Source organism: Scardinius erythrophthalmus (assembly GCF_964197995.2).
Source record: "Scardinius erythrophthalmus genome assembly, chromosome: 14".
Lineage (NCBI taxonomy): Eukaryota > Metazoa > Chordata > Actinopteri > Cypriniformes > Leuciscidae > Scardinius > Scardinius erythrophthalmus.
In genome coordinates this window covers 7866354-7874289 of record NC_138234.1, presented here as the reverse complement: position 1 = coordinate 7874289, position 7936 = coordinate 7866354, and positions in this window count along the sequence as shown.

Below are 7936 nucleotides of genomic sequence, written 5' to 3'. Positions count from 1 at the left end.
GATAAGACCCTTATTCATCATCTGGTATCGTTTAAAGCCCTTTGAAGCTGCACTGAAACTGTCATTTGGACCTTGAACCGTTTGGGGCTCATTGAAGTCCATTATATGAAAAAAAATCCTGGAATATTTTTATCAAAAACCTTAATTTCTTTTCGACTGAAGAAAGAAAGACATGGACATCTTGGATGACATGGGGGTGAGTAAATTATCAGCAAAAGTTTTTTTTTAAAGTGAACTAATCCTTTAAATCTACTTATGTACATTGACAACGCAGCCCTAATCACAATCATAATTTGTTGGAAAACATTGTATTTAAGTTTCCTATTGATTTATCATAGAACTTGAAGTTAATGACTGAATGCATGGTGATGAGACCTATCATTCAATCTACATTTTATAGCGTCAGTTTCCTTCATCGTATGAAACTGCTCACCTGGACATGAACCTGAGCTCGGCTGATTAAGATTAGTGTCTCCTGTCCATCTTTCTTTTGCAAAACTTGAATAATACCACTGCTTACCTCTTATTGAATCTTTGGGTGCAGACTTAATTGAAGAGCCTCGTATAAACAGGATGTGATGTTTAGGGAAACCAAAGAATAAAGGCGCCATCATTTCTGCCAGAAGACTCACAGGGCAACAAAGCTTTCATTGTGGACTGGATAGATCCCTTCTGCATTCAAAAAGAAAACAAAAAGGGCATACACCTGTAAGAACTGATTTTCCTGTTAAAACAAAACTCACCCTGCAATAACGCCATAAAATGCATCCTGGACAGCAGATAACAAAGGCAGAGCACAGAACCTTGTCCTGCCCAAACTTATCTCATTGTCCCCTTGTTTGACTTCAACTCATCCCCCCTCTCCGTCCTCAAGGCACTGAAAGTTCATTAAGAACGTCTATTTAACACATATGGTGTATCTTATGAATATGTTGTTTTTCCTTTTCATGTTTGGTGTCATTTTAAGGGTCACAGTGCGATTGGTAAAATGGTCTTAATTTCATTGCAGTCATTGGTTTAATGAGAAAGATTGAGAACTCAGGAGAATCCTGTATCTCTCTGGTTGATATCTCTTTACAGTATCTCAAGAAACCAGGTGCAACCCCCCTGGGGTACATGGATTGGCCCAACCAACTCTAAACAACATTTGTATAACCCCCTTTTGTTCTGATCTGGTATTTAAGGTGAGGGAACAGAGCAAACTTTGGGACTTTTAACCAGCCCCCATAGTAATGTTTCAGTGCTTTCTGGTTGGGAAGCCCTGACGCATTACTGTGTCTTTGTCAGGAAAACATTACTTACTTTTAGAGTCATCTTTGAGTAAATTATGTCATGTATTTTCTGAATTGGCTTTTAATAATTTACTTCTGTAATTGGCATGATATATATTTTACCTGACAAATAAATGTTACATCTTGATTTATTCTGAAGTATTCTGAAATCATTATTTTAGTATATTTAAGGAGGCTGGTGCTACCGCAAATCTTAGTTAAGGTAGGTCAAACTAAAGGCACATGTATGAACGGAGCAGTAGGCACGTCATCTGGAGATCTTTTGATTTCTGTCTATCACTGGTTTAGCAAGTTGTATGGAAGTGGCTAAATTAAACTACACTCTCTAGTCCGAGTAAGCAGTAGGCGACCGACTTTAGGGGTATTAGCAAACCCTACATCCTCTGACTGAAATCAGAAGTTTGTGTCCGTGAGAAACACGAATTGGCCGACGTGATCTCTGTGCGGCATTGGGTCCATAATGAATTAATAACTGAAAGTATGGGATACTCAGAATAATCAAAGATCTAAATTAATTCATAATCAATGTTTATGATTATTTTCTAATCAGAAATACAATCTAAATTTGATTATCATTTGAAATTGGGGTCAGATTACGCATAGAGCTAAAGTAATACTAAAACTAAGTTCCAATAAATTAAGTGAACTTCACTGGAGCGCTGAAAAGACATACACGCTTTAAACCTTCGCCAGGCCGTTGGATTCCGTCGTTGGGCCAATGGGTGGTCCTTACACACCATAAATAATAATAACTGACAAAAATAATGAGACAAGAAATTAAAGTAACAAGAAAATAAGTGCAAAACAAGTTTCCCTGTGTTGCAGTGTATAGCTGAATCTTCAGCATGCTTTTCCTGCCATTGTCTTGAAACTGTTTCACCTGTCACTCTCATTTGATGCTGTTTACAAAAACAAAACAGCAATATTGTAAAGGGACAAAGGAAAATGAATAAAAAAAAAAAAAAAAAAAAAAAAAAAGACTTATGACCTGAAATCTCACCATTTCCTGAGAGTCACAGGTCCTTTGAGTATCCTTATGGTTTCTGCTCAAATTCAGTGTCTGAAAAGGGCAGGAACAAAACAAACCTTTTTAATCATAATAAAGACAAAATAAGATTTAGAGACAACAGAGAAATGTGTAAAATATCTTCTAGAATCTGATTACTTTACTAACCTTGAAAGAGACTCTCGGGTCTTAGCTGTGTCACCACCCTTAAACCTTAAACACATGCATCAGAAAACCACTGCAACAAAATCTCAGATGTCCTTCACTGACATTTTTATTGTCTTGAACATATTTTGACCTCCACACACTTGCTGCTAGTCAAACATATTCCTTTTAACAAATAAAGGCAAAACAAGCATCTAAAGCTTCTCCTGGCATTATGAAAAAAGAAAGCCAAAAATGCTTAAGCTCTAAAAACTGCTTAAAACTGCTTAAGCACTAAAGTCAACAATTGTATATGAACCATTTTCAGGAAAACATGAATTACATCAATTTCCTGAATTCTTTTAGCAAAAACAGAAAAATGACTGCCTCAATGAATAAATTACAAGAAATGCAATAGCATCATTTTTAAAGTATGACTTTACATAAGTAATCAAGCACACGTGCACATAAGCTTGTGACATCAATTTTGCAGAACCTTACAGCTACAAAATGCTATAATAACAGTTAAAGTCAAGTAATGTTTGTAACAGACAGTGCTGTTTAAATTTCAATGTTAACAGTTCAGTGCAACACTTAACTTGTTTGCTAATTAGGGCAATACAAATTTCAAATAGTTTAAACTCTGTTGTATAGAATATAGAATATATAACATCTCAGAAACATCAAGAGTACAGTTCTCAATAACAATCCCTAGTTAGAGGGATTGTTTAAAGATCTAAGATCCAGGCTTGTGCACAATTCAGAATTGAATTGAGAATGACTCCTTAATTCCAATTCAATTCTTGAATTTGAATTGAATTTGAATTGATGTCAAAAACGGGATCAAGAATTACAATTCGAATTTGAATTAAAGGAGGCAGAATTGCAATTCAATAAAAATTCAAAGAAATTCTATATTTTAAGTGAAGTGTTTAACAAATAAGCTTTACAGTGTATGTCAGATATGATTGCATTATAAATGATATTAGTTTGAACTACTTGTACAGATTACATTAAAAGGATATGTTTTCCCCCAGCAATGAATTTTAAAAGCTCTAGTCACAGAACAAATAATTAAGTTTGATTTATTGTAATTGTAATTTTGTGGAACATGATGGAACATAACTCCATTTGCCAGAATGCTTTACTTTAACCAAGTATTTAACCCTTGTGTTATGTTGGAATTCTGTGCACTCCCCTTATGGTTCGGGTCAAATTGAATTGGATTCAATACAAATCCTCAAAAATCACACTATGAAAAACAACACAGATTCAGGTACAAACTGTAAACTTTTAATATCAACATTTGTCAAATATTCCAAAAAATAATATATCTGAAGATATGATTTAATGAAAATGTTTTTTAACCATTTTTTAAAACTGTTTTGTTTTGACAAAATTTGAATGTACATTATATTTTTATATATTTGAATATACATTTTTTTAAATTATTTTATTTTATTTATTTTTTGCTTAGAACATCATAACTGTACAATTAATCTGAGCTAATTTTTCCTGCTGTCTATGTCAAAGTCTCAAGATATTTCATATATCTTGAATATATAAATGAGAGCTTATTTTACTATCTGTGTCTGTCAAAGATTTTCATTTGTAATTTGCAATTAATTCTGAACACCATGATTTAGCTTTTTCAAGTGTGTTTGGTTTGGGTTAGAGCACTTTTAGATACACTTACACTTTAGAACTGGAGTTGATGCCCTGACATACATAAAGAAAATGTTTTTATTTTGCGTCTGTACAGTTGCTTTTGAATAGCTGCCTATGATGGTCACTGTATTGAAATAAGTGTGGAAAACCTATTTTTTTAGGTAGTAAAAAAATAAAATAAAGTATAACCAAGAAATGTTTTGGGTCCGTACAGTTGCCTTAGAGCGTTAAAATATGCAGGTCAAATTGACCCGCAAACATCATGAAAGTAACAGTAATTTTGTTTGTAAATGTCAAAAAACACCAGCATGTTGAAACTTTGCATGCATGTTCGTGATGATAAATGAGAAAAAGTCACAAAATATCAAGAAAAAAAACATAGGTTAACCAGTATTTCCAGCAACTATAAAATCTAAACGGGTCAAATTGACCCACAACATAACACAAGGGTTGCTAAACAATTTGAGGTGGACATTTGTTTGAAAGCACAATTTGATGGGCAACACTGGACTTTTTAAGTTTCAGAAGTCCCTTACAACTTCACTCTGCACCTGTTGAGAGAATCTTTAGTGTTGCAGGAAAGATATTCAGACCAGAACGGTGCAGACTCAATGAAAAAACATTTGAGGAGCTATTGAGAATTAGATGCAACAGTGTTGCTCAGTAATTTTTTGGATTGGAATAAATGATAACTGCATTTACAACAACTTTGTGTTTGTGTGATTACTTTGAAATGAAAATGACATTGGAACAAAACTAATTAAACAACACTGAGGGGGTAATTTATTTCAAGAATTTGATCTATATCTATTTTAGAACAAAATGTATGCAGGGTTGAGGAGTAAGTAGTTACGTCAAATGAAATATCTGTTATTAAATTACAAAATTAATGTAATTGTATTTAGTTGTATTACTGAGGTAAAATGTTTAATTCAATTAGTTACTAATCAACTTAAAAACGAAATTGCTTTGCATTGATAAAGTTATCCAAATAAAGTAATCCAAACCACATCTATAATGGGTAACTAAAAACAGTAAGCAATAACATTTCCAAAGTAACCTTCCTAACACTGAATGGATTCGAGACTCAACCCAATCTTTCTGTTGTGTGACTGTGTGGAATTGCTTTGAATTGCCGTGAATTTAATTCCACTTCCTGTCATTCCAATTCAAATTCAATTCAACGTCCAGTGGGGCGGAGTAAATTCAATTCAAATTCAATTCAACGTCCAGTGGGGCGGAGTAAATTCAATTCAAATTCCAATTCATGAATTGAATGGAGGCCAATTCTGAAATTCTGAATTTTGCACAAGCCTGCTAAGATCAAAACCTCTGAAAAGCATGCCTGTGATAACAGAAATCAGGTAAGAGTACTCAATATCAGCTGGGATAACTGAAAACATAAACAACACAGTAGTTCCCAGTCAAGGTACAGTTAAGCTGACTGTAACAATCTGTTCAAAATGTCTTTAAACGGTCTCTCGCCACTCGTGATCAGAGAGATCGGCGATGAGGGTGAGTACTATTGGGTTCACATGCAGTGTCTTCTTCTTCTTAAATTTTTCAACTTTTGTTCCCTCCTCTGGGTTAATGTTGAAGAAACACCTTGATAAACACAATAATCCATAATAAAACACTATACAAAGGAAAAAAAAGGGAAAGGCGAGGGAAAAGTAAAAAAATGACCTCTGAAGGAATTCAAGTGTGGAGCCAAGTTCCAGTGGATAGTGGATGTTCAGGCAGTAGTAGCTACCAAGCATCAGACAGATTGCAGAGATGAAGTCAGTTATTTGGTCATTCACGACTTTGTGGTCAATGCTGAGCATGAACAGTCTCGATGCAAAGCAGGAGGATCCTTGTAATGAAATACAAGTGTAAAAGAATTAACTGTAAAACCCCCTTTACCAATCAAATGTGTCTTAAAATAGTGAAAGTGCAGACATTTAATATAGCGTATCCTTGCATTAGCTTAGGTTCTGTGCAGTTGTACTGATTTCCAACTCACCACAAACAATGATACATGGTGTCACAGGCAGGCTTTCCACATGGACTTCTTTTGCCAGACATGTTTCATCAACATAGTGGAAGAGGGTCTCCTCTTTTTCATCGAAATAGGAGAGAAGGAGGAGCATCATATCTTTCACGTCTTCTGAGCAGCCCTTCAGCTGTCCCCTCTGCATTTGAAGCTTTATGACAGCCTCCAAGACACGCTTGCTCTTGTATGCACAAGTGTTTTTCAGGAAGTCCAGAAGCCGTTTTCCCTTCTTTTCCAGACTGGTGAGGAAAGTCTCTTTCAGTAGTACCCCAGTAAGTTCTTCAAAGTGGACTGTCATTCCAATCGCCTGAAACAAAAAAGGCCACTCTTCTATGATGGTTTGCATGTCTGCTCCGCTATTTATTGTTTTGCGCTGAGAGTAGTAGGTGCATTTCATTAGAGTTTTTACTTCTTCATGACTGAAGCTTGTCTGTTCACTGAGAATCTTCATACGTTCTATCTTCTCCTTCTGGGTTTCCAGTGTCTCAGTGACTGGCAAAAACTTCATGTCCCACTTTATGCAGCCATATGTGTCTTGAACAGATGCTCGCTTTTCAGGTGTGACTTCATCGGTGTCATCTGATACTCCCAGTTTGTGCTTCTGTAACACTGGTGAAGTAGACCTCTTCACATTTTCAATTCGTGCCTGAATCTGTTTTACCAAAGAGTGGTACCCCTGTACTACCACATCCCCCGCAATGACATCCTGCAGTTACTTGGGATACATCGCAACCAGTTTTTTTGCAATTTCAGTCGAGACTCTTCTAGTTGGAGAGGCACAGGCTTTCATCATCTCCTTCACAATGATGCGGATCATCTCCCTCCGCAATCGAGGCTTTGGTCTTTTCTCTCTCTGAAGACACTGGATCAAGTCTTCTGGAAAGTCTTCACATGGAATTCTAAATTTATCTGCCCAGTCTAGAGAATATATTGGACTGGGTGAGGGGGAGGCAAAAAATGAGGAGCAAGAAGATGGAGACGATAGGCTGGCCTGGCTTGAAATGTCCGTATTTGGTGCTGTAAAACAAAATCACAAACGATTCGATTAATTGTACTTTTTGGACCTTGGCCAAAGTATAATAGAAAAAACAGAAAGCCCTTCATGGCTATTGTGCAATGAAATCATAATACTTACTGGTTTGTTTCCAGGCAGCCAGCAGTTTTCTTGCCTGAATTGGTCTCAGGACAGAGTTCAGATCAGTCTCACTGATGAACTGCAAGTCCTCAGATGTCTCCACTCCTAATGATTGTAGTGCTTCCAGTACAATTTCAAGGATTGAGGCAGACAGGTCCGGCAGCACCTTAGTAATGGAACTCCTTATGCTGTCCCCCATTTCCGAGATGTCTGATAAAAGAATGTGAATAAAGGTCAATTTACACCAAGTGGTACCTTTGGTGTTAAAATATGAAGCTGATCTTGCTTAATACTACACTTTTATACAGTGTTTCTTAAGTACCAAACTAACAGCCCCATTATTGTGACAGCACACAATGTTTCAATGGAACCATCTGGTACCCATACTTCATGTAAGATGTTAATGGATAGAAATCAATTAAGTCAATGATGCTCACACACTGCAGCATCTTTTCTTTTTCCTTTCTCACTGAGTGCAGATGATACTGAGAATGGTATTCTGTCACGTGCACCGACACCAGAAAATAAACACTGTCATTCTTAAAGGGGGGGTGAAATGCTCATTTTCACTCAATCTCCTGTTAATCTTGAGTACCTATAGAATAGTATTGCATCCTTCATATCTCCAAAAAGTCTTTAGTTTTATTATATTTATA